Here is a 27,975-nt window from a genome sequence, read left to right as displayed (position 1 = left end):
TCGGAGCGCTAAGAGGGTAATAGTGGAAAAAGGAATATATTCAAATATAAACTACACAGAAGCATTCTGTGAAACTTCTTTCTGTTCTGGGCATTCAAATACCAGGGTTGAACCTTACTTTTGATTGAGCCGTTCTGAAACACTCTTTCTGTAGAAACTGCAATTGGACATTCTGAGCGCTAAGAGGGTAATAGTGGAAAAAGTAATGTCTTCAAATATAAACTACACAGAATCATACTGTGAAACATCTTTCTGATCTGTGCATTCAGCTAACAGAGTTAAACCATACTTTTGATTGAGCAGATCTGAACATTCTTTCTGTAGAAAATGCAACTGGACATTTGGAGCGCTAAGAGAGTAGTAGTGGAAAAAGGAATATATTCAAATATAAACTACACAGAAGCATTCTTTGAAACTTGTTTCCGTTCTGTGCATTCAATTACCAGGGTTGAACCTTACTTTTGATTGAGCCGTTCTGAAACACTCTTTCTGTAGAAACTGCAATTGGACATTCTGAGCGCTAAGAGGCCTATATTGGGAAAAGAATATCTACAAATAAAAACTACACAGAAGCATTCTGTGAAACTTCTTTCTGTTCTGTTCGTTCAACTAATAGAGTTGAACATTAGTTTTGATTGAGCCGTTCTGAAACACTCTTTCTGTAGAAAATGCAAGTGGGATTCAGAGCGTTAAGAGGGTAATAGTGGAAAAAGGAATGTCTTCAAATATAAACTACACAGAATCATGCTGTGAAACTTCTTTCTCTTCTGTGCATTCAACTACCAGGGTTGAACCTTACTTTTGATTGAGCCGTTCTGAAACACTCTTTCTGTAGAACATTCCATTGGACATTCTGAGCGCTAAGAGGCCTATATTGGGAAAAAGAATATCTACAATAAAAACTACACAGAAGCATTCTGTGAAACTTCTTTCTTTTCTGTTCATTCAACTAAAAGATTTGAACCTTAGTTTTGATTGAGCAGTTCTGAAACACTATTTCTGTAGAAAATGCAATTGGAGATTCGGAGCGCTAAGAGGATTATAGTGGAAAATCAAATGTCTTCAAATATAAACTACACAGAATCATTCTCTGAAACTTCTTCCTGTTCTGTGCATTCAGCTAACAGAGTTAAACCATACTTTTGATTGAGCAGATCTGAACACTCTTTCTGAAGAAAATGCAACTGGACATTTGGAGCGCTAAGAGAGTAGTAGTGGAAAAAGGAATATATTCAAATATAAACTACACAGAAGCATTATGTGAAACTTCTTTCTGATCTGAGCATTCAGCTAACAGAGTTAAACCATACTTTTGATTGAGCAGTTTTGAAACACTCTGTCTGTAGAAAATGCAACTGGACATTCGTAGCGCTAAGTGGGTAATAGTGGAAAAAAGAATATGTTCAAATATAAACTACACAGAAGCATTGTATGAAACTTCTTTCTGTTCTGTGCATTCAACTAACAGAGTTGAACCTTACTTTTGATTGAGCCGTTCTGAAACAGTCTTTCTGTAGAAACTGCAATTGGACGTTCTGAGCGCTAAGAGGCCTATATTGGGAAAAATAATATCTTCAAATAAAAACTACACTGAAGCATTGTGTGAAACTTATTTCTGATATGTGCATTCAGCTAACAGAGTTAAACCATACTTTTGATTGCGCAGTTCCGAACACTCTTTCCGTAGAAAATGCAAGTGGACATTCCGAGTGCTAAGAGGGTAATAGTGGAAAAAGGAATATATTCAAATATAAAATACACAGTAGCATTCTGTGAAACATCTTTCTGATATGTTCATTCAACTAACAGAGTTGAACCTTACTTTTGATTGAGCCGTTCTGAAACACTCTTTCTGTGGAAACTGCAATTGGATATTCTAAGTGCTAAGAGGCCCACATTGGGAAAAAGAATATCTTCAAATAAAAGCTACACAGATGCATTCTCTGAAACTTATTTCTGATCTGTAAGTTCAGTTAACAGAGCTAAACCATATTTTTGATTGAGCAGTTATGAAACTCTCTTTTTGTAGAAAATGCAAGTGGACATTCGGAGCGCTAAGATTGTAATAGAGGAAAAAGGAATATCTCCAATTAAAAACTACAGAGAAGCATTCTCTGAAACAACTTTCTGTTCTCCGCATTCAACTAACAGAGTTGAGCCTTACTTTTGAAGGAGCAGTTCTGAAACACTCTTCGTGTAGAAACTGCCAGTGGATATTCAGAGCACTAAGTGGGCAATAGTCCAAAAAGGAGTATCTTCAACTAAACACTACACAGAAGCATTCTGTGAAACTTCTTTCTGTTCTGTGCATTCAACTACCAGGGTTGAACCTTACTTTTGATTGAGCCGTTCTGAAACACTCTTTCTGTAGAAACTGCAATTGGACATTCTGAGCGCTAAGAGGCCTATATTGGGAAAAAGAATATCTACAAATAAAAACTACACAGAAGCATTCTGTGAAACTTCTTTCTGATCTGAGCATTCAGCTAACAGAGTTAAACCATACTTTTGATTGAGCAGTTTTGAAACACTCTGTCTGTAGAAAATGCAACTGGACATTCGTAGCGCTAAGTGGGTAATGGTGGAAAAAAGAATATGTTCAAATATAAACTACACAGAAGCATTGTATGAAACTTCTTTCTGTTCTGTGCATTCAACTAACAGAGTTGAACCTTACTTTTGATTGAGCCTTTCTGAAACACTCTTTCTGTAGAAACTGCAATTGGACATTCTGAGCGCTAAGAGGCCTATATTGGGAAAAATAATATCTTCAAATAAAAACTACACTGAAGCATTGTGTGAAACTTATTTCTGATATGTGCATTCAGCTAACAGAGTTAAACCATACTTTTGATTGCGCAGTTCCGAACACTCTCTCCGTAGAAAATGCAAGTGGACATTCGGAGCGCTAAGAGGGTAATAGTGGAAAAAGGAATATATTCAAATATAAAATACACAGTAGCATTCTGTGAAACATCTTTCTGATATGTTCATTCAACTAACAGAGTTGAACCTTACTTTTGATTGAGCCGTTCTGAAACACTCTTTCTGTGGAAACTGCAATTGGATATTCTAAGCGCTAAGAGGCCCACATTGGGAAAAAGAATATCTTCAAATAAAAGCTACACAGATGCATTCTGTGAAACTTATTTCTGATCTGTAAGTTCAGTTAACAGAGCTAAACCATATTTTTGATTGAGCAGTTATGAAACTCTCTTTTTGTAGAAAATGCAAGTGGACATTCGGAGCGCTAAGATTGTAATAGAGGAAAAAGGAATATCTCCAATTAAAAACTACAGAGAAGCATTCTCTAAAACACCTTTCTGTTCTCCGCATTCAACTAACAGAGTTGAGCCTTACTTTTGAAGGAGCAGTTCTGAAACACTCTTCGTGTAGAGACTGCCAGTGGATATTCAGAGCACTAAGTGGGCAATAGTCCAAAAAGGAGTATCTTCAACTAAATACTACACAGAAGCATTCTGTGAAACTTCTTTCTGTTCTGTGCATTCAACTACCAGGGTTGAACCTTACTTTTGATTGAGCCGTTCTGTAACACTCTTTCTGTAGAAACTGCAATTGGACATTCTGAGCGCTAAGACGCCTATATTGGGAAAAAGAATATCTACAAATAAAAACTACACAGAAGCATTCTGTGAAACTTGTTTGTGTTCTGTTCATTCAACTAAAAGAGTTGAACCTTAGTTTTGATTGAGCCGTTCTGAAACACTCTTTCTGTAGAAAATGCAAGTGGAGATTCGGAGCGCTAAGAGGGTAATAGTGGAAAAAGGAATGTCTCCAAATATAAACTACACAGAATCATTCTGTGAAACTTCTTTCTGATCTGTGCATTCAGCTAACAGAGTTAAACCATACTTTTGATTGAGCAGATCAGAACACTCTTTCTGTAGAAAATGCAACTGGACATTTGGAGCGCTACGAGGGTAGTTGTGGAAAAAGGAATATATTCAAATACAAACTACACAGAAGCACTCTGTGAAACTTCTTTCTGATCTGAGCATTCAGCTAACAGAGTTAAACCATACATTTCATTGAGCAGTTTTGAAACACTCTGTCTGTAGAAAATGCAACTGGACATTCGTAGCGCTAAGTGGGTAAAAGTGGAAAAAAGAATATGTTCAAATATAAACTACACAGAAGCATTGTATGAAACATCTTTCTGTTCTGTGCATTCAACTAACAGAGTTGAACCTTACTTTTGATTGAGCCGTTCTGAAACGCTCTTTCTGTAGAAACTGCAATTGGACATTCTGAGCGCTAAGAGGCCTACATTGGGAAAAATAATATCTTCAAATAAAAACTACACAGAAGCATTGTGTGAAACTTATTTCTGATATGTGCATTCAGCTAACAGAGTTAAACCATACTTTTGATTGCGCAGTTCCGAACACTCTTTCTGTAGAAAATGCAAGTGGACATTCGGAGCGCTAAGAAGGTAATAGTGGAAAAAGGAATATATTCAAAAATAAACTACACAGTAGCATTCTGTGAAAATACTTTCTGTTCTGTGCATTCAACTAACAGAGTTGAACCTTATTTTTGATTGAGCCGTTCTGAAACACTCTTTCTGTAGAAACTGCAATTGGACATTCTAAGCGCTAAGAGGCCTACATTGGGAAAAAGAATATCTTCAAATAAAAACTACACAGATGCATTCTGTGAAACTTATTTCTGATCTGTAAATTCAGTTAACAGAGCTAAACCATATTTTTGATTGAGCAGTTATGAAACACGCTTTTTGTAGAAAATGCAAGTGGACATTCGGAGCGCTAAGATTGTAACAGAGGAAAAAGGAATATCTCCAATTAAAAACTACACAGAAACATTCTCTGAAATCCCTTTCTGTTCTCCGCATTCAACTAACAGAGTTGAGCCTTACTTTTGAAGGTGCAGTTCTGAAACACTCTTTGTGTAGAAACTGCCAGTGGATATTCGGAGCGCTAAGTGGGAAATAGTCCAAAAAGGAGTATCTTCAACTAAATACTACACAGAAGCATTCTGTGAAACTTATTTCTGTTCTGTGCATTCAACTAAGAGAGTTGAAACTTACCTTTGATTGAGCCTTTCTGAAACACTCTTTCTGTAGAAACTGCAATTGGACATTCTGAGCGCTAAGAGGCCTATATTGGGAAAAATAATATCTTCAAATAAAAACTACACAGAAGCATTGTTTGAAACTTATTTCTGATATGTGCATTCAGCTAACAGAGATAAACCATACTTTTGATTGCGCAGTTCAGAACACTATTTCTGTAGAAAATGCAAGTGTACATTCGGAGCGCTAAGAGGGTAATAGTGGAAAAAGGAATATATTCAAATATAAACTACACAGAAGCATTCTGTGAAACCTCTTTCTGTTCTGTTCATTCAACTAAAAGAGTTGAACATTAGTTTTGATTGAGCCGCTCTGAAACACTCTTTCTGTAGAAAATGCAAGTGGAGATTCGGAGCGCTAAGAGGGTAATAGTGGAAAAAGGAATGTCTTCAAATATAAACTACACAGAATCATACTGTGAAACATATTTCTGATCTGTGCATTCAGCTAACAGAGTTAAACCATACTTTTGATTGAGCAGATCTGAACACTCTTTCTGTAGAAAATGCAACTGGACATTTGGAGCGCTAAGAGGGTAATAGTGGAAACAAGAATATGTTCAAATATAAACTACACAGAAGCATTGTATGAAACTACTTTCTGTTCTGTGCATTCAAATAACAGAGTTGAACCTTACTTTTGATTGAGCCGTTCTGAAACACTCTTTCTGTAGAAACTGCAATTGGACATTCTGAGCGCTAAGAGGCCTATATTGGGAAAAATAATATCTTCAAATAAAAACTACACAGAAGCATTGTGTGAAACATATTTCTGATATGTGCATTCAGCTAACAGAGTTAAACCATACTTTTGATTGCGCAGTTCCGAACACTCTTTCTGTAGAAAATGCAAGTGGACATTCGGAGCGCTAAGAGGGTAATATTGGAAAAAGGAATATATTCAAATATACACTACACAGTAGCATTCTGTGAAACTTCTTTCTGTTCTGTGCATTCAACTAACAGAGTTGAACCTTACTTTTAATTGAGCCGTTCTGAAACACTCTTTCTGTAGAAACTGCAATTGGACATTCTAAGCGCTAAGAGGCCTACATTGGGAAAAAGAATATCTTCAAATAAAAACTAAACAGATGCATTATGTGAAACTTACTTCAGATCTGTAAATTCAGTTAACAGAGCTAAACCATATTTTTGATTGTGCAGTTATGAAACACTCTTTTTGTAGAAAATGCAAGTGGACATTCGGAGCGCTAAGATTGTAATAGAGGAAAAAGGAATATCTCCAATTAAAAACTACACAGAAGCATTCTCTGAAACCCCTTTCTGTTCTCCGCATTCAACTAACAGAGTTGAGCCTTACTTTTGAAGGAGCAGTTCGGAAACACTCTTTGTGTAGAAACTGACAGTGGATATTCGGAGCGCTAAGTGGGTAATAGTCCAAAAAGGAGTATCTTCAACTAAATACTACACAGAAGCATTCTGTGAAACTTCTGTCTGTTCTGTGCATTCAACTAACAGAGTTGAACCTTACATTTGATTGAGCCGTTCTGAAACACTCTTTCTGTAGAAACTGCAATTGGACATTCTGAGCGCTAAGAGGCCTAAATTGGGAAAAATAATATCTTCAAATAAAAACTACACAGAAGCATTGTTTGAAATTTATTTCTGATATGTGCATTCAGCTAACAGAGTTAAACCATACTTTTGATTGCGCAGTTCAGAACACACTTTCTGTAGAAAATGCAAGTGGACATTCGGAGCGCTAAGAGGGTAATAGTGGAAAAAGAAATACATTCAAATATAAACTACACAGAAGCATTTTGTGAAAATTTTTTCTGTTCTGTGCATTCAACTACCAGGGTTGAACCTTACTTTTGATTGAGCCGTTCTGAAACACTCTTTCTGTATAAACTGCAACTGGATATTCTGAGCGCTAAGAGGCCTATATTGGGAAAAGAATATCTACAAATAAAAACTACACAGAAGCATTCTGTGAAACTTCTTTCTGTTCTGTTCATTCAACTAATAGAGTTGAACCTTAGTTTTGATTGAGCCGTTCTGAAACACTCTTTCTGTAGAAAATGCAAGTTGGATTCAGAGCGCTAAGAGGATAATAGTGGAAAAAGGAATGTCTTCAAATATAAACTACACAGAATCATTCTGTGAAACTTCTTTCTGATCTGTGCATTCAGCTAACAGAGTTAAACCATACTTTTTATTGAGCAGATCTGAACACTCTTTCTGTAGAAAATGCAACTGGACATTTGGAGCGCTAAGAGGGTAGTCGTGGAAAAAGGAATATATTCAAATATAAACTACACAGAAGCATTCTGTGAAACTTCTTTCTGATCTGAGCATTCAGCTAACAGAGTTAAACCATACTTTTGATTGAGCAGTTTTGAAACACTCTGTCTGTAGAAAATGCAACTGGACATTCGTAGCGCTAAGTGGGTAATAGTGGAAAAAAGAATATGTTCAAATATAAACTACACAGAAGCATTGTATGAAACTTCTTTCTGTTCTGTGCATTCAACTAACAGAGTTGAACCTTACTTTTGATTGAGCTCTTCTGAAACACTCTTTCTGTAGAAACTGAAATTGGACATTCTAAGCGCTAAGAGGCCTACATTAGGAAAAAGAATATCTTCAAATAAAAACTACACAGATGCATTCTGTGAAACTTATTTCTGATCTATAAATTCAGTTAACAGAGCTAAATCATATTTTTGATTGAGCAGTTAAGAAACACACTTTTTGTAGAAAATGCAAGTGGACATTCGTAGCGCTAAGATTGTAATAGAGGAAAAAGGAATATCTCCAATTAAAAACTACACAGAAGCATTCTCTGAAACCACTTTCTGTTCTCCGCATTCAACTAACAGGGTTGAGCCTTACTTTTGAAAGAGCAGTTCTGAAACACTCTTTGTGTAGAAACTGCCAGTGGATATTCGGAGCGCTAAGTGGGTAATAGTCCAAAAAGGAGTATCTTCAACTAAATACTACACAGAAGCGTTCTGTGAAACTTCTGTCTGTTCTGTGCATTCAGCTAAGAGAGTTGAACCTTACATTTGATTGAGCCGTTCTGAAACACTCTTTCTGTAGAAACTGCAATTGGACATTCTGAGCGCTAAGAGGCCTATATTGGGAAAAATAATATCTTCAAATAAAAACTACACAGAAGCATTGTTTGAAACTTATTTCTGATATGTGCATTCAGCTAACAGAGTTAAACCATACTTTTGATTGCGCAGTTCAGAACACTCTTTCTGTAGAAAATGCAAGTGGACTTTCGGAGCGCTAAGAGGGTAATAGTGGAAAAAGGAATATATTCAAATATAAACTACACAGAAGCATTCTGTGAAACTTCTTTCTGTTCTGGGCATTCAACTACCAGGGTTGAACCTTACTTTTGATTGAGCCGTTCTGAAACACTCTTTCTGTAGAAACTGCAATTGGACATTCTGAGCGCTAAGAGGGTAATAGTGGAAAAAGTAATGTCTTCAAATATAAACTACACAGAATCATACTGTGAAACATCTTTCTGATCTGTGCATTCAGCTAACAGAGTTAAACCATACTTTTGATTGAGCAGATCTGAACATTCTTTCTGTAGAAAATGCAACTGGACATTTGGAGCGCTAAGAGAGTAGTAGTGGAAAAAGGAATATATTCAAATATAAACTACACAGAAGCATTCTTTGAAACTTGTTTCCGTTCTGTGCATTCAATTACCAGGGTTGAACCTTACTTTTGATTGAGCCGTTCTGAAACACTCTTTCTGTAGAAACTGCAATTGGACATTCTGAGCGCTAAGAGGCCTCTATTGGGAAAAAAAATATCTTCAAATAAAAACTACACAGAAGCATTGTGTGAAACTTCTTTCTGTTCTGTTCGTTCAACTAATAGAGTTGAACATTAGTTTTGATTGAGCCGTTCTGAAACACTCTTTCTGTAGAAAATGCAAGTGGGATTCAGAGCGTTAAGAGGGTAATAGTGGAAAAAGGAATGTCTTCAAATATAAACTACACAGAATCATGCTGTGAAACTTCTTTCTCTTCTGTGCATTCAACTACCAGGGTTGAACCTTACTTTTGATTGAGCCTTTCTGAAACACTCTTTCTGTAGAACCTTCAATTGGACATTCTGAGCGCTAAGAGGCCTATATTGGGAAAAAAATATCTACAAATAAAAACTACACAGAAGCATTCTGTGAAACTTCTTTCTTTTCTGTTCATTCAACTAAAGGATTTGAACCTTAGTTTTGATTGAGCAGTTCTGAAACACTCTTTCTGTAGAAAATGCAATTGGAGATTCGGAGCGCTGAGAGGATTATAGTGGAAAAACGAATGTCTTCAAATATAAACTACACAGAATCATTCTCTGAAACTTCTTCCTGTTCTGTGCATTCAGCTAACAGAGTTAAACCATACTTTTGATTGAGCAGATCTGAACACTCTTTCTGAAGAAAATGCAACTGGACATTTGGAGCGCTAAGAGAGTAGTAGTGGAAAAAGGAATATATTCAAATATAAACTACACAGAAGCATTCTGTGAAACTTCTTTCTGATCTGAGCATTCAGCTAACAGAGTTAAACCATACTTTTGATTGAGTAGTTTTGAAACACTCTGTCTGTAGAAAATGCAACTGGACATTCGTAGCGCTAAGTGGGTAATAGTGGAAAAAAGAATATGTTCAAATATAAACTACACAGAAGCATTGTATGAAACTTCTTTCTGTTCTGTGCATTCAACTAACAGAGTTGAACCTTACTTTTGATTGAGCCGTTCTGAAACAGTCTTTCTGTAGAAACTGCAATTGGACGTTCTGAGCGCTAAGAGGCCTATAATGGGAAAAATAATATCTTCAAATAAAAACTACACTGAAGCATTGTGTGAAACTTATTTCTGATATGTGCATTCAGCTAACAGAGTTAAACCATACTTTTGATTGCGCAGTTCCGAACACTCTTTCCGTAGAAAATGCAAGTGGACATTCGGAGCGCTAAGAGGGTAATAGTGGAAAAAGGAATATATTCAAATATAAACTACACAGTAGCATTCTGTGAAACATCTTTCTGATATGTTCATTCAACTAACAGAGTTGAACCTTACTTTTGATTGAGCCGTTCTGAAACACTCTTTCTGTGGAAACTGCAATTGGATATTCTAAGTGCTAAGAAGCCCACATTGGGAAAAAGAATATCTTCAAATAAAAGCTACACAGATGCATTCTGTGAAACTTATTTCTGATCTGTAAGTTCAGTTAACAGAGCTAAACCATATTTTTGATTGAGCAGTTATGAAACTCTCTTTTTGTAGAAAATGCAAGTGGACATTCGGAGCGCTAAGATTGTAATAGAGGAAAAAGGAATATCTCCAATTAAAAACTACAGAGAAGCATTCTCTGAAACACCTTTCTGTTCTCCGCATTCAACTAACAGAGTTGAGCCTTACTTTTGAAGGAGCAGTTCTGAAACACTCTTCGTGTAGACACTGCCAGTGGATATTCAGAGCACTAAGTGGGCAATAGTCCAAAAAGGAGTATCTTCAACTAAATACTACACAGAAGCATTCTGTGAAACTTCTTTCTGTTCTGTGCATTCAACTACCAGGGTTGAACCTTACTTTTGATTGAGCCGTTCTGAAACACTCTTTCTGTAGAAACTGCAATTGGACATTCTGAGCGCTAAGAGGCCTATATTGGGAAAAAGAATATCTACAAATAAAAACTACACAGAAGCATTCTGTGAAACTTCTTTCTGATCTGAGCATTCAGCTAACAGAGTTAAACCATACTTTTGATTGAGCAGTTTTGAAACACTCTGTCTGTAGAAAATGCAACTGGACATTCGTAGCGCTAAGTGGGTAATAGTGGAAAAAAGAATATGTTCAAATATAAACTACACAGAAGCATTGTATGAAACTTCTTTCTGTTCTGTGCATTCAACTAACAGAGTTGAACCTTACTTTTGATTGAGCCGTTCTGAAACAGTCTTTCTGTAGAAACTGCAATTGGACATTCTGAGCGCTAAGAGGCCTATATTGGGAAAAATAATATCTTCAAATAAAAACTACACTGAATCATTGTGTGAAACTTATTTCTGATATGTGCATTCAGCTAACAGAGTTAAACCATACTTTTGATTGCGCAGTTCCGAACACTCTTTCCGTAGAAAATGCAAGTGGACATTCGGAGCGCTAAGAGGGTAATAGTGGAAAAAGGAATATATTCAAATATAAAATACACAGTAGCATTCTGTGAAACATCTTTCTGATATGTTCATTCAACTAACAGAGTTGAACCTTACTTTTGATTGAGCCGTTCTGAAACACTCTTTCTGTGGAAACTGCAATTGGATATTCTAAGCGCTAAGAGGCCCACATTGGGAAAAAGAATATCTTCAAATAAAAGCTACACAGATGCATTCTGTGAAACTTATTTCTGATCTGTAAGTGCAGTTAACAGAGCTAAACCATATTTTTGATTGAGCAGTTATGAAACTCTCTTTTTGTAGAAAATGCAAGTGGACATTCGGAGCGCTATGATTGTAATAGAGGAAAACGGAATATCTCCAATTAAAAACTACAGAGAAGCATTCTCTAAAACACCTTTCTGTTCTCCGCATTCAGCTAACAGATTTGAGCCTTACTTTTGAAGGAGCAGTTCTGAAACACTCTTCGTGTAGAGACTGCCAGTGGATATTCAGAGCACTAAGTGGGCAATAGTCCAAAAAGGAGTATCTTCAACTAAATACTACACAGAAGCATTCTGTGAAACTTCTTTCTGTTCTGTGCATTCAACTACCAGGGTTGAACCTTACTTTTGATTGAGCCGTTCTGTAACACTCTTTCTGTAGAAACTGCAAATGGACATTCTGAGCGCTAAGAGGCCTATATTGGGAAAGGAATATCTACAAATAAAACTACACAGAAGCATTCTGTGAAACTTGTTTGTGTTCTGTTCATTCAACTAAAAGAGTTGAACCTTAGTTTTGATTGAGCCGTTCTGAAACACTCTTTCTGTAGAAAATGCAAGTGGAGATTCGGAGCGCTAAGAGGGTAATAGTGGAAAAAGGATTGTCTCCAAATATAAACTACACAGAATCATTCTGTGAAACTTCTTTCTGATCTGTGCATTCAGCTAACAGAGTTAAACCATACTTTTGATTGAGCAGATCAGAACACTCTTTCTGTAGAAAATGCAACTGGACATTTGGAGCGCTCCGAGGGTAGTTGTGGAAAAAGGAATATATTCAAATACAAACTACACAGAAGCACTCTGTGAAACTTCTTTCTGATCTGAGCATTCAGCTAACAGAGTTAAACCATACATTTCATTGAGCAGTTTTGAAACACTCTGTATGTAGGAAATGCAACTGGACATTCGTAGCGCTAAGTGGGTAATAGTGGAAAAAAATATGTTCAAATATAAACTACACTGAAGCATTGTATGAAACTTCTTTCTGTTCTGTGCATTCAACTAACAGAGTTGAACCTTAATTTTGATTGAGCCATTCTGAAACACTCCTTCTGTAGAAACTGCAATTGGACATTCTGAGCGCTAAGAGGCCTATATTGGGAAAAATAATATCTTCAAATAAAAACTACACAGAAGCATTGTGTGAAATTTATTTCTGATATGTGCATTCAGCTAACAGAGTTAAACCATACTTTTGATTGCGCAGTTGCGAACACTCTTTCCGTAGAAAAGGCAAGTGGACATTCGGAGCGCTAAGAGGGTAATAGTGGAAAAAAGAATATATTCAAATATAAAATACACAGAAGCATTCTGTGAAACTTCTTTCTGTTCTGTGCATTCAACTACCAGTGTTGAACCCTACTTTTGATTGAGCCGTTCTGAAACACTCTTTCTGGAGAAACTGCAATTGGACATTCTGAGCACTAAGAGGCCTATATTGGAAAAATAATATCTACAAATAAAAACTACACAGAAGCATTCTGTGAAACAACTTTCTGTTCTGTGCATTCAACTAAGAGAGTTGAACCTTACATTTGATTGAGCCGTTCTGAAATACTCTTTCTGTAGAAACTGCAATTGGACATTCTGAGCGCTAAGAGGCCTATATTGGGAAAAATAATATCTTCAAATAAAAAGTACACAGAAGCATTGTGTGAAACTTATTTCTGATATGTGCATTCAGCTAACAGATTTAAAAAATACTTTTGATTGCGCAGTTCCGAACTCTCTTTCTGTAGAAAATGCAAGTGGACATTCGGAGCGCTAAGAGGGTAATAGTGGAAAAAGGAATATATTCAAATATAAACTACACAGTAGCATTCTGTGAAACTTCTTTCTGTTCTGTGCATTCAACTAACAGTGTTGAACCTTACTTTTGATTGAGCCGTTCTGAAACACTCTTTCTGTAGAAAATGCAATTGGACATTCTAAGCGCTAAGAGGCCTACATTGTGAAAAAGAATATCTCCAAATAAAAGCTACACAGATGCATTCTGTGAAACTTATTTCTGATCTGTAAATTCAGTAAACAGAGCTAAACCATATTTTTGATTGAGCAGTTATGAAACCCTTTTTGTAGAAAATGCAAGTGGACATTCGGAGCGCTAAGTTTGTAATAGAGGAAAAAGTAATATCTCCAATTAAAAACTACACAGAAGCATTCTCTGAAACACCTTTCTGTTCTCAGCATTCAACTAACAGTGTTGAGCCTTACTTTGAAGGAGCAGTTCTGAAACACTCTTTGTGTAGAAACTGCCAGTGGATATTCGGAGCGCTAAGTGGGTAATAGTCCAAAAAGTAGTATCTTCAACTAAATACTACACAGAAGCCTTCTGTGAAACTTCTTTCTGTTCTGTGCATTCAACTAAGAGAGTTGTACCTTACATTTGATTGAGCCGTTCTGAAACACTCTATCTCTAGGAACTGCAATTGGACATTCTGAGCGTTAAGAGGCATATATTGGGAAAAATAATATCTTCAAATAAAAACTACACAGAATCATTGTTTGAAATTTATTTCTGATATGTGCATTCAGCTAACAGAGTTAAACCATACTTTTGATTGCGCAGTTCAGAACACACTTTCTGTAGAAAATGCAAGTGGACATTCGGAGCGCTAGGAGGGTAATAGTGGAAAAAGGAATATATTCAAATATAAACTACACAGAAGCATTCTGTGAAACTTCTTTCTGTTCTGTGCATTCAACTACGAGGGTTGAACCTTACTTTTGATTGAGCCGTTCTGAAACACTCTTTCTGTAGAAACTGCAATTGGACATTCTGAGCACTAAGAGGCCTATATTGGGAAAAAGAATATCTACAAATAAAAACTACACAGAAGCATTCTGTGAAACTTCTTTCTGTTCTGTTCATTCAACTAAAGGAGTTGAACATTAGTTTTGATTGAGCCGTTCTGAAACACACTTTCTGTAGAAAATGCAAGTGGAGATTCGGAGCGCTAAGAGGTTAATAGTGGAAAAAGGAATGTCTTCAAATATAAACTACACAGAATCATTCTGTGAAACTTCTTTCTGATCTGTGCATTCAGCTAACAGAGTTAAACCATACTTTTGATTGAGCAGATCTGAACACTCTTTCTGTAGATAATGCAACTGGACATTTGGAGCGCTAAGAGGGTAGTAGTGGAAAAAGGAATATATTCAAATATAAACTACACAGAAGCATTCTGTGAAACTTCTTTCTGATCTGAGCATTCAGCTAACAGAGTTAAACCATACCTTTGATTGAGCAGTTTTGAAACACACTGTCTGTAGAAAATGCAACTGGACATTCGTAGCGCTAAGTTGGTAATAGTGGAAAAAAGAATATGTTCAAATATAAACTACACAGAAGCATTGTATGAAACTTCTTTCTGTTCTGTGCATTCAACTAACAGAGTTGAACCTTACTTTTGATTGAGCCGTTCTGAAACCGTCTTTCTGTAGAAACTGCAATTGGACATTCTGAGCGCTAAGAGGCCTATATTGGGAAAAATTATATCTTCAAATAAAAACTACACAGAAGAATTGTGTGAAACTTATTTCTGATATGTGCATTCAGCTTACAGAGTTAAACCATACTTTTGATTGCGCAGTTCCGAACACTCTTTCCGTAGAAAAGGCAAGTGGGCATTCGGAGCGCTAAGAGGTTAATAGTGGAAAAAGGAATATATACAAATATAAACTACACGGTAGCATTCTGTGAAACTTCTTTCTGTTCTGTGCATTCATCTAACAGATTTGAACCTTACTTTTGATTGAGCCGTTCTGAAACACTCTTTCTGTAGAAACTGCAATTGGACATGCTATGCGCTAAGAGGCCTACATTGGGAAAAAGAATATCTTCAAATAAAAACTACACAGATGCATTCTGTGAAACTTATTTCTGATCTGTAAATTCAGTTAACAGAGCTAAACCATGTTTTTGATTGAGAAGTTATGAAACTCTCTTTTTGTAGAAAATGCAAGTGGACATTCGGAGCGCTAAGATTGTAATAGAGGAAAAAGAATATCTCCAATTAAAAACTACAGAGAAGCATTCTCTGAAACACCTTTGTGTTCTCCGCATTCAACTAACAGAGTTGAGCCTTACTTTTGAAGGAGCAGTTCTGAAACACTCTTTGTGTAGAAACTGCCAGTGGATATTCGGAGCGCTAAGTGGGTAATAGTCCAAAAAGGAGTATCTTCAACTAAATGCTACACAGAATCATTCTGTGAAACTTCTTTATGTTCTGTGCATTCAACTAAGAGAGTTGAACCTTACATTTGATTGAGCCGTTCTGAAACACTCTTTCTGTAGAAACTGCAATTGGACATTCTGAGCGCTAAGAGGCCTATATTGGGAAAAATAATATCTTCAAAAAAAAACTACACAGAAGCATTTTTTGAAACATATTTCTGATATGTGCATTCACCTAACAGAGTTAAACCATACTTTTGATTGCGCAGTTCAGAACACTCTTTCTGTAGAAAATGCAAGTGGACATTCGGAGCGCTAAGAGGGTAATAGTGGAAAAAGGAATATATTCAAATATAAACTACACAGAAGCATTCTGTGAAACTTCTTTCTGTTCTGTGCATTCAACTACCAGGGTTGAACCTTACTTTTGATTGAGCCGTTCTGAAACACTCTTTCTGTAGAAACTGCAATTGGACATTCTGAGCGCTAAGAGGCCTATATTGGGAAAAAGAATATCTACAAATAAAAACTACACAGAAGCATTCCGTGAAACTCCTTTCTGTTCAGTTCATTCAACTAAAAGAGTTGAACCTTAGTTTTGATTGAGCAGTTCTGAAACACTCTTTCTGTAGAAAATGCAAGTGGATATTCGGAGCGCTAAGTGGGTAATAGTGGAAAAAGGAATGTCTTCAAATATAAACTACACAGAATCATTCTATGAAACTTCTTTCTGATCTGTGCATTCAGCTAAAAGAGTTAAACCATACTTTTGATTGATCAGATCTGAACACACTTTCTGTAGAAAATGCAACTGGACAATTTGAGCGCTAAGAGCGTAGTAGAGGAAAAAGGAATATATTCAAATATAAACTACACAGAAGCATTCTGTGAAACTTCTTTCTGATCTTAGCATTCAGCTAACAGAGTTAAACCATACTTTTGATTGAGCAGTTTTGAAATACTCTGTCTGTAGAAAATGCAACTGGACATTCGTAGCGCTAAGTGGGTAATAGTGGAAAAAAGAATATGTTCAAATATAAACTACACAGAAGCATTGTATGAAACTTCTTTCTGTTCTCTGCATTCAACAAAGAGAGTTGAACCTTACTTTTGATTGAGCCGTTCTGAAACACTCTTTGTGTAGAAAATGCAATTGGACATTCTGAGCGCTAAGAGGCCTATATTGGGAAAAAGAATGTCTACAAATAAAAACTACACAGAACTATTCTGTGAAACTACTTTCTGTTCTGTTCATTCAACTAAAAGAGTTGAACCTTAGTTTTGATTGAGCCATTCTGAAACACTCTTTCTGTAGAAAATGCAAGTGGAGATTTGGAGCGCTAAGAGGGTAATAGTGGAAAAAGGAATGTCTTCAAATATAAACTACACAGAATCATTCTGTATTACTTTTTTCTGATCTGTGCTTTCAGCTAACAGAGTTAAAACATAATTTTGATTGAGCAGATCTGAACACTCTTTCTGTAGAAAATGCAACTGGACATTTGGAGCGCTAAGAGGGTAGTAGTGGAAAAAAGAATATGTTCAAATATAAACTACACAGAAGCATTGTATGAAACTTCTTTCTGTTCTGTGCATTCAACTAAGAGTGTTGAACCTTACATTTGATTGAGCCGTTCTGAAACACTCTTTCTGTAGAAACAGCAATTGGACATTCTGGGCGTTAAGAGGGCTATATTGGGAAAAATAATATCTTCAAATAAAAACTACACAGAAGCATTGTTTGAAACTTATTTCTGATATGTGCATTCAGCTAACAGAGTTAAACCATACTTTTGATTGCGAAGTTCAGAACACTCTTTCTGTAGAAAATGCAAGTGGACATTCGGAGCGCTAAGATGGTAATAGTGGAAAAAGGAATATATTCAAATATAAACTACACAGAAGCATTCTGTGAAACTTCTTTCTGTTCTGTGCATTCAACTACCACGGTTGAACCTTACTTTTGATTGAGCCGTTCTGAAACACTCTTTCTGTAGAAACTGCAATTGGACATTCTGAGCTCTAAGAGGACTATATTGGGAAAAAGAATATCTACAAATGAAAACTACACAGAAGCATTCTGTGAAACTTCTTTCTGTTCTGTTCATTCAACTAAAAGAGTTGAACCTTAGTTTTGATTGATCCGTTCTGAAACACTCTTTCTGTAGTAAATGCAAGTGGAGATTCGGAGCGCTAAGTGGGTAATAGTGGAAAAAGGAATGTCTTCAAATATAAACAACACAGAATCATTCGGTGAAACTTCTTTCTGATCTGTGCATTCAGCTAACAGAGTTAAACCATACTTTTGATTGAGCAGATCTGAACATTCTTTCTGTAGAAAATGCAACTGGACACTTGGAGCGCTAAGAGCGTAGTAGTGGAAAAAGGAATATATTCAAATATAAACTACACAGAAGCATTCTGTGAAACATCTTTCTGATCTGAGCATTCAGCTAACAGAGTTAAACCATACTTTTGATTGAGCAGTTTTGAAACAGTCTGTCTGTAGAAAATGCAACTGGACATTCGTAGCGCTAAGTGGGTAATAGTGGAAAAAAGAATATGTTCAAATATAAACTACACAGAAGCATTGTATGAAACTTCTTTCTGTTCTGTGCATTCAACTAACAGAGTTGAACCTTACTTTTGATTGAGCCTTTCTGAAACACTCTTTCTGTAGAAACTGCAATTGGACATTCTGAGCGCTAGGAGGCCTATATTGGGAAAAAGAATGTCTACAAATAAAAACTACACAGAAGAATTGTGTGAAACTACTTTCTGTTCTGTTTGTTCAACTAAAAGAGTTGAACCTCAGTTTTGATTGAGCCGTTCTGAAACACTCTTTCTGTAGAAAATGCAAGTGGAGATTCGGAGCGCTAAGAGGGTAATAGTGGAAAAAGGAATGTCTCCAAATATAAACTACACGGAATCATTCTGTGAAACTTCTTTCTGATCTGTGCATTCAGCTAACAGAGTTAAACCATACTTTTGATTGAGCAGATCTGAACACTCTTTCTGTAGAAAATGCAACTGGACATTTGGAGCGCTAAGAGAGTACTAGTGGAAAAAGGAATATATTCAAATATAAACTACACAGAAGCATTCTGTGAAACTTCTTTCTGATCTGAGCATTCAGCTAACAGAGTTAAACCATACTTTTGATTGAGCAGTTTTGAAACACTCTGTCTGTAGAAAATGCAACTGGACATTCGTAGCGCTAAGTGGGTAATAGTGGAAAAAAATATGTTCAAATATAAACTACACAGAAGCATTGTATGAAACTTCTTTCTGTTCTGTGCATTCAACTAACAGAGTTGAACCTTACTTTTGATTGAGCCTTTCTGAAACACTCTTTCTGTAGAAACTGCAATTGGACATTCTGAGCGCTAAGAGGCCTCTATTGGGAAAAATAATATCTTCAAATAAAAACTACACAGAAGCATTGTGTGAAACTTATTTCTGATATGTTCATTAAGCTAACAGAGTTAAACCATACTTTTGATTGCGCAGTTCTGAACACTCTTTCTGTAGAAAATGCAAGTGGACATTCGGAGCGGTAAGAGGGTAATAGTGGAAAAAGGAATATATTCAAATATAAACTACACAGTAGCATTCTGTGAAAATTCTTTCTGTTCTGTGCATTCAACTAACAGAGTTGAACCTTACTTTTGATTGAGCCGTTCTGAAACACTCTTTCTGTAGAAACTGCAATTGGACATGCTAAGCGCTAAGAGGCCTACATTGGGAAAAAAATATCTTCAAATAAAAACTACACAGATGCATTCTGTGAAACTTATTTCTGATCTGTAAATTCAGTTAACAGAGATAAAACATATTTTTGATTGAGCAGTTATGAAAGATTCTTTTTGTAGAAAATGCAAGTGGAGATTCGGAGCGCTAAGGGGGTAATAGTGGAAAAAGGAATGTCTTCAAATATAAACTACACAGAATCATTCGGTGAAACTTCTTTCTGATCTGTGCATTCAGCTAACAGAGTTAAACCATACTTTTGATTGAGCAGATTAGAACACTCTTTCTGTAGAAAATGCAACTGGACATTTGGAGCGCTAAGAGCGTAGTAGTGGAAAAAGGAATATATTCAAATATAAACAACACAGAAGCATTCTGTGAAACTTCTTTCTGATCTGAGCATTCAGCTAACAGAGTTAAACCATACTTTTGATTGAGCAGTTTTGAAACACTCTGTCTGTAGAAAATGCAACTGGATATTCGTAGCGCTAAGTGGGTAATAGTGGAAAAAAGAATATGTTCAAATATAAACTACACAGAAGCATTGTATGAAACTTCTTTCTGTTCTGTGCATTCAACTAACAGAGTTGAACCTTACTTTTGATTGAGCCTTTCTGAAACACTCTTTCTGTAGAAACTGCAATTGGACATTCTGAGCGCTAGGAGGCCTATATTGGGAAAAAGAATGTCTACAAATAAAAACTACACAGAAGAATTGTGTGAAACTTCTTTCTGTTCTGTTTGTTCAACTAAAAGAGTTGAACCTTAGTTTTGATTGAGCCGTTCTGAAACACTCTTTCTGTAGAAAATGCAAGTGGAGATTCGGAGCGCTAAGAGGGTAATAGTGGAAAAAGGAATGTCTCCAAATATAAACTACACGGAATCATTCTGTGAAACTTCTTTCTGATCTGTGCATTCAGCTAACAGAGTTAAACCATACTTTGATTGAGCAGTTTTGAAACACTCTGTGTGTAGAAAATGCAACTGGACATTCGTAGCGCTAAGTGGGTAATAGTGGAAAAAATAATATGTTCAAATATAAACTACACAGAAGCATTGTATGAAACTTCTTTCTTTTCTGTGCATTCAACTAACAGAGTTGAACCTTACTTTTGATTGAGCCTTTCTGAAACACTCTTTCTGTAGAAACTGCAATTGGACATTCTGAGCGCTAAGAGGCCTCTATTGGGAAAAATAATATCTTCAAATAAAAACTACACAGAAGCATTGTGTGAAACTTATTTCTGATATGTTCATTAAGCTAAAAGAGTTAAACCATACTTTTGATTGCGCAGTTCTGAACACACTTTCTGTAGAAAATGCAAGTGGACATTCGGAGCGCTAAGAGGGTAATAGTGGAAAAAGGAATATATTCAAATATAAACTACACAGTAGCATTCTGTGAAAATTCTTTCTGTTCTGTACATTCAACTAACAGAGTTGAACCTTACTTTTGATTGAGCCATTCTGAAACACTCTTTCTGTAGAAACTGCAATTGGACATGCTAAGCGCTAAGAGGCCTACATTGGGAAAAAGAATATCTTCAAATAAAAACTACACAGATGCATTCTGTGAAACTTATTTCTGATCTGTAAATTCAGTTAACAGAGATAAAACATATTTTTGATTGAGCAGTTATGAAACACTCTTTTTGTAGAAAATGCAAGTGGAGATTCGGAGCGCTAAGAGGGTAATAGTGGAAAAAGGAATGTCTTCAAATATAAACAACACAGAATCATTCGGTGAATCTTCTTTCTGATCTGTGCATTCAGCTAACAGAGTTAAACCATACTTTTGATTGAGCAGATCTGAACATTCTTTCTGTAGAAAATGCAACTGGACATTTGGAGCGCTAAGAGCGTAGTAGTGTAAAAAGGAATATATTCAAATATAAACTACACAGAAGCATTCTGTGAAACTTCTTTCTGATCTGAGCATTCAGCTAACAGAGTTAAACCATACTTTTGATTGAGCAGTTTTGAAACAGTCTGTCTGTAGAAAATGCAACTGGACATTCGTAGCGCTAAGTGGGTAATAGTGGAAAAAAGAATATGTTCAAATATAAACTACACAGAAGCATTGTATGAAACTTCTTTCTGTTCTGTGCATTCAACTAACAGAGTTGAACCTTACTTTTGATTGAGCCGTTCTGAAATACTCCTTCTGTAGAAACTGCAATTGGACATTCTGAGCGCTAGGAGGCCTATATTGGGAAAAAGAATGTCTACAAATAAAAACTACACAGAAGAATTGTGTGAAACTTCTTTCTGTTCTGTTTGTTCAACTAAATGAGTTGAACCTTAGTTTTGATTGAGCCGTTCTGAAACACTCTTTCTGTAGAAAATGCAAGTGGAGATTCGGAGCGCTAAGAGGGTAATAGTGGAAAAAGGAATGTCTCCAAATATAAACTACACAGAATCATTCTGTGAAACTTCTTTCTGATCTGTGCATTCAGCTAACAGAGTTAAACCATACTTTTGATTGAGCAGATCTGAACACTCTTTCTGTAGAAAATGCAACTGGACATTTGGAGCGCTAAGAGAGTACTAGTGGAAAAAGGAATATATTCAAATATAAACTACACAGAAGCATACTGTGAAACTTCTTTCTGATCTGAGCATTCAGCTAACAGAGTTAAACCATACTTTTGATTGAGCAGTTTTGAAACACTCTGTCTGTGGAAAATGCAACTGGACATTCGTAGCGCTAAGTGGGTAATAGTGGAAAAAAGAATATGTTCAAATATAAACTACACAGAAGCATTGTATGAAACTTCTTTCTGTTCTGTGCATTCAACTAACAGAGTTGAACCTTACTTTTGATTGAGCCTTTCTGAAACACTCTTTCTGTAGAAACTGCAATTGGACATTCTGAGCGCTAGGAGGCCTATATTGGGAAAAAGAATGTCTACAAATAAAAACTACACAGAAGCATTGTGTGAAACTTATTTCTGATATGTTCATTAAGCTAACAGAGTTAAACCATACTTTTGATTGCGCAGTTCTGAACACTCTTTCTGTAGAAAATGCAAGTGGACATTCGGAGCGCTAAGAGGGTAATAGTGGAAAAAGGAATATATTCAAATATAAACTACACAGTAGCATTCTGTGAAAATTCTTTCTGTTCTGTGCATTCAACTAACAGAGTTGAACCTTACTTTTGATTGAGCCGTTCTGAAACACTCTTTCTGTAGTAACTGCAATTGGACATGCTAAGCGCTAAGAGGCCTACATTGGGAAAAAGAATATCTTCAAATAAAAACTACACAGATGCATTCTGTGAAACTTATTTCTGATCTGTAAATTCAGTTAACAGAGATAAAACATATTTTTGATTGAGCAGTTATGAAACACTCTTTTTGTAGAAAATGCAAGTGGAGATTCGGAGCGCTAAGTGGGTAATAGTGGAAAAAGGAATGTCTTCAAATATAAACTACACAGAATCATTCGGTGAAACTTCTTTCTGATCTGTGCATTCAGCTAACAGATTTAAACCATACTTTTGATTGAGCAGATCTGAACACTCTTTCTGTAGAAAATGCAACTGGACATTTGGAGCGCTAAGAGCGTAGTAGTGGAAAAAGTAATATATTCAAATATAAACAAAACAGAAGCATTCTGTGAAACTTCTTTCTGATCTGAGCATTCAGCTAACAGAGTTAAACCATACTTTTGATTGAGCAGTTTTGAAACACTCTGTCTGTAGAAAATGCAACTGGATATTCGTAGCGCTAAGTGGGTAATAGTGGAAAAAAGAATATGTTCAAATATAAACTACACAGAAGCATTGTATGAAACTTCTTTCTGTTCTGTGCATTCAACTAACAGAGTTGAACCTTACTTTTGATTGAGCCTTTCTGAAACACTCTTTCTGTAGAAACTGCAATTGGACATTCTGAGCGCTAGGAGGCCTATATTGGGAAAAAGAATGTCTACAAATAAAAACTACAGAGAAGAATTGTGTGAAACTTCTTTCTGTTCTGTTTGTTCAACTAAAAGAGTTGAACCTTAGTTTTGATTGAGCCGTTCTGAAACACTCTTTCTGTAGAAAATGCAAGTGGAGATTCGGAGCGCTAAGAGGGTAATAGTAGAAAAAGGAATGTCTCCAAATATAAACTACACGGAATCATTCTGTGAAACTTCTTTCTGATCTGTGCATTCAGCTAACAGAGTTAAACTATACGTTTGATTGAGCAGATCTGAACACTCTTTCTGTAGAAAATGCAACTGGACATTTGGAGCGCTAAGAGAGTACTAGTGGAAAAAGGAATATATTCAAATATAAACTACACAGAAGCATTCTGTGAAACTTCTTTCTGATCTGAGCATTCAGCTAACAGTGTTAAACCATACTTTTAATTGAGCAGTTTTGAAACACTCTGTCTGTAGAAAATGCAACTGGACATTCGTAGCGCTAAGTGGGTAATAGTGGAAAAAAGAATATGTTCAAATATAAACTACACAGAAGCATTGTATGAAACTTCTTTCTGTTCTGTGCATTCAACTAACAGAGTTGAACCTTACTTTTGATTGAGCCTTTCTGAAACACTCTTTCTGTAGAAACTGCAATTGGACATTCTGAGCGCTAAGAGGCCTCTATTGGGAAAAATAATATCTTCAAATAAAAACTACACAGAAGCATTGTGTGAAACTTATTTCTGATATGTTCATTAAGCTAACAGAGTTAAACCATACTTTTGATTGCGCAGTTCTGAACACTCTTTCTGTAGAAAATGCAAGTGGACATTCGGAGCGCTAAGAGGGTAATAGTGGAAAAAGGAATATATTCAAATATAAACTACACAGTAGCATTCTGTGAAAATTCTTTCTGTTCTGTGCATTCAACTAACAGAGTTGAACCTTACTTTTGATTGAGCCGTTCTGAAACACTCTTTCTGTAGAAACTGCAATTGGACATGCTAAGCGCTAGGAGGCCTACATTGGGAAAAAGAATGTCTTCAAATAAAAACTACACAGATGCATTCTGTGAAACTTATTTCTGATCTGTAAATTCAGTTAACAGAGATAAAGCATATTTTTGATTGAGCAGTTATGAAACACTCTTTTTGTAGAAAATGCAAGTGGAGATTCGGAGCGCTAAGAGGGTAATAGTGGAAAAAGGAATGTCTTCAAATATAAACTACACAGAATCATTCGGTGAAACTTCTTTCTGATCTGTGCATTCAGCTAACAGAGTTAAACCATACTTTTGATTGAGCAGATCTGAACACTCTTTCTGTAGAAAATGCAACTGGACATTTGGAGCGCTAAGAGCGTAGTAGTGGAAAAAGGAATATATTCATATATAAACTACACAGAAGCATTGTGTGAAACTTCTTTCTGATCTGAGCATTCAGCTAACAGAGTTAAACCATACTTTTGATTGAGCAGTTTGAAACAGTCTGTCTGTAGAAAATGCAACTGGACATTCGTAGCGCTAAGTGGGTAATAGTGGAAAAAAGAATATTTTCAAATATAAACTACACAGAAGCATTGTATGAAACTTTTTTCTGTTCTGTGCATTCAACTAACAGAGTTGAACCTTACTTTTGATTGAGCCGTTCTGAAACACTCTTTCTGTAGAAACTGCAATGGGACATTCTGAGCGCTAGGAGGCCTATATTGGGAAAAAGAATGTCTACAAATAAAAACTACACAGAAGAATTGTGTGAAACTTCTTTCTGTTCTGTTTGTTCAACTAAAAGAGTTGAACCATAGTTTTGATTGAGCCGTTCTGAAACACTCTTTCTGTAGAAAATGCAAGTGGAGATTCGGAGCGCTAAGAGGGTAATAGTGGAAAAAGGAATGTCTCCAAATATAAACTACACAGAATCATTCTGTGAAACTTCTTTCTGATCTGTGCATTCAGCTAACAGGGTTAAACCATACTTTTGATTGAGCAGATCTGAACACTCTTTCTGTAGAAAATGCAAATGGACATTTGGAGCGCTAAGAGAGTACTAGTGGAAAAAGGAATATATTCAAATATAAACTACACAGAAGCATTCTGTGAAACTTCTTTCTGATCTTAGCATTCAGCTAACAGAGTTAAACCATACTTTTGATTGAGCAGTTTTGAAACACTCTGTCTGTAGAAAATGCAACTGGACATTCGTAGCGCTAAGTGGGTAATAGTGGAAAAAAGAATATGTTCAAATATAAACTACACAGAATCATTGTATGAAACTTCTTTCTGTTCTGTGCATTCAACTAACAGAGTTGAACCTTACTTTTGATTGAGCCTTTCTGAAACACTCTTTCTGTAGAAACTGCAATTGGACATTCTGAGCGCTAAGAGGCCTCTATTGGGAAAAATAATATCTTCAAATAAAAACTACACAGAAGCATTGTGTGAAACTTATTTCTGATATGTTCATTAAGCTAACAGAATTAAACCATACTTTTGATTGCGCAGTTCTGAACACTCTTTCTGTAGAAAATGCAAGTGGACATTCGGAGCGCTAAGAGGGTAATAGTGGAAAAAGGAATATATTCAAATATAAACTACACAGTAGCATTCTGTGAAAATTCTTTCTGTTCTGTGCATTCAACTAACAGAGTTGAACCTTACTTTTGATTGAGCCGTTCTGAAACACTCTTTCTGTAGAAACTGCAATTGGACATGCTAAGCGCTAAGAGGCCTACATTGGGAAAAAGAATATCTTCAAATAAAAACTACACAGATGCATTCTGTGAAACTTATTTCTGATCTGTAAATTCAGTTTACAGAGGTAAAGCATATTTTTGATTGAGCAGTTATGAAACACACTTTTTGTAGAAAATGCAAGTGGAGATTCGGAGCGCTAAGAGGGTAATAGTGGAAAAAGGAATGTCTTCAAATATAAACTACACAGAATCATTCGGTGAAACTTCTTTCTGATCTGTGCATTCAGCTAACAGAGTTAAACCATAGTTTTGATTGAGCAGATCTGAACACTCTTTCTGTAGAAAATGCAACTGGACATTTGGAGCGCTAAGAGCGTAGTAGTGGAAAAAGGAATATATTCAAATATAAACTACACAGAAGCATTCTGTGAAACTTCTTTCTGATCTGAGCATTCAGCTAACAGAGTTAAACCATACTTTTGATTGAGCAGTTTGGAAACACTCTGTCTGTAGAAAATGCAACTGGACATTCGTAGCGCTAAGTGGGTAATAGTGGAAAAAAGAATATGTTCAAATATAAACTACACAGAAGCATTGTATGAAACTTCTTTCTGTTCTGTGCATTCAACTAACAGAGTTGAACCTTACTTTTGATTGAGCCTTTCTGAAACACTCTTTCTGTAGAAACTGCAATTGGACATTCTGAGCGCTAAGAGGCCTCTATTGGGAAAAATAATATCTTCAAATAAAAACTACACAGAAGCATTGTGTGAAACTTATTTCTGATATGTTCATTAAGCTAACAGAGTTAAAGCATACTTTTGATTGCGCAGTTCTGAACACTCTTTCTGTAGAAAATGCAAGTGGACATTCGGAGCGCTAAGAGGGTAATAGTGGAAAAAGGAATATATTCAAATATAAACTACACAGTAGCATTCTGTGAAAATTCTTTCTGTTCTGTGCATTCAACTAACAGAGTTGAACCTTACTTTTGATTGAGCCGTTCTGAAACACTCTTTCTGTAGAAACTGCAATTGGACATGCTAAGCGCTAAGAGGCCTACATTGGGAAAAAGAATATCTTCAAATAAAAACTACACAGATGCATTCTGTGAAACTTATTTCTGATCTGTAAATTCAGTTAACAGAGATAAAACATATTTTTGATTGAGCAGTTATGAAACACTCTTTTTGTAGAAAATGCAAGTGGAGATTCGGAGCGCTAAGAGGGTAATAGTGGAAAAAGGAATGTCTTCAAATATAAACAACACAGAATCATTCGGTGAACCTTCTTTCTGATCTGTGCATTCAGCTAACAGAGTTAAACCATACTTTTGATTGAGCAGATCTGAACATTCTTTCTGTAGAAAATGCAACTGGACATTTTGAGCGCTAAGTGCGTAGTAGTGGAAAAAGGAATATATTCAAATATAAACTACACAGAAGCATTCTGTGAAACTTCTTTCTGATCTGAGCATTCAGCTAACAGAGTTAAACCATACTTTTGATTGAGCAGTTTTGAAACAGTCTGTCTGTAGAAAATGCAACTGGACATTCGTAGCGCTAAGTGGGTAATAGTGGAAAAAAGAATATGTTCAAATATAAACTACACAGAAGCATTGTATGAAACTTTTTTCTGTTCTGTGCATTCAACTAACAGAGTTGAACCTTACTTTTGATTGAGCCGTTCTGAAATACTCTTTCTGTAGAAACTGCAATTGGACATTCTGAGCGCTAGGAGGCCTATATTGGGAAAAAGAATGTCTACAAATAAAAACTACACAGAAGAATTGTGTGAAACTTCTTTCTGTTCTGTTTGTTCAACTAAAAGATTTGAACCTTAGTTTTGATTGAGCCGTTCTGAAACACTCTTTCTGTAGAAAATGCAAGTG

This window comes from Symphalangus syndactylus, chromosome 23 (genome assembly GCF_028878055.3).
Source record: "Symphalangus syndactylus isolate Jambi chromosome 23, NHGRI_mSymSyn1-v2.1_pri, whole genome shotgun sequence".
NCBI classification, from domain to species: domain Eukaryota; kingdom Metazoa; phylum Chordata; class Mammalia; order Primates; family Hylobatidae; genus Symphalangus; species Symphalangus syndactylus.
The sequence above is the reverse complement of the archived record's forward strand: the minus strand, read 5'-3'. Positions refer to the sequence as shown.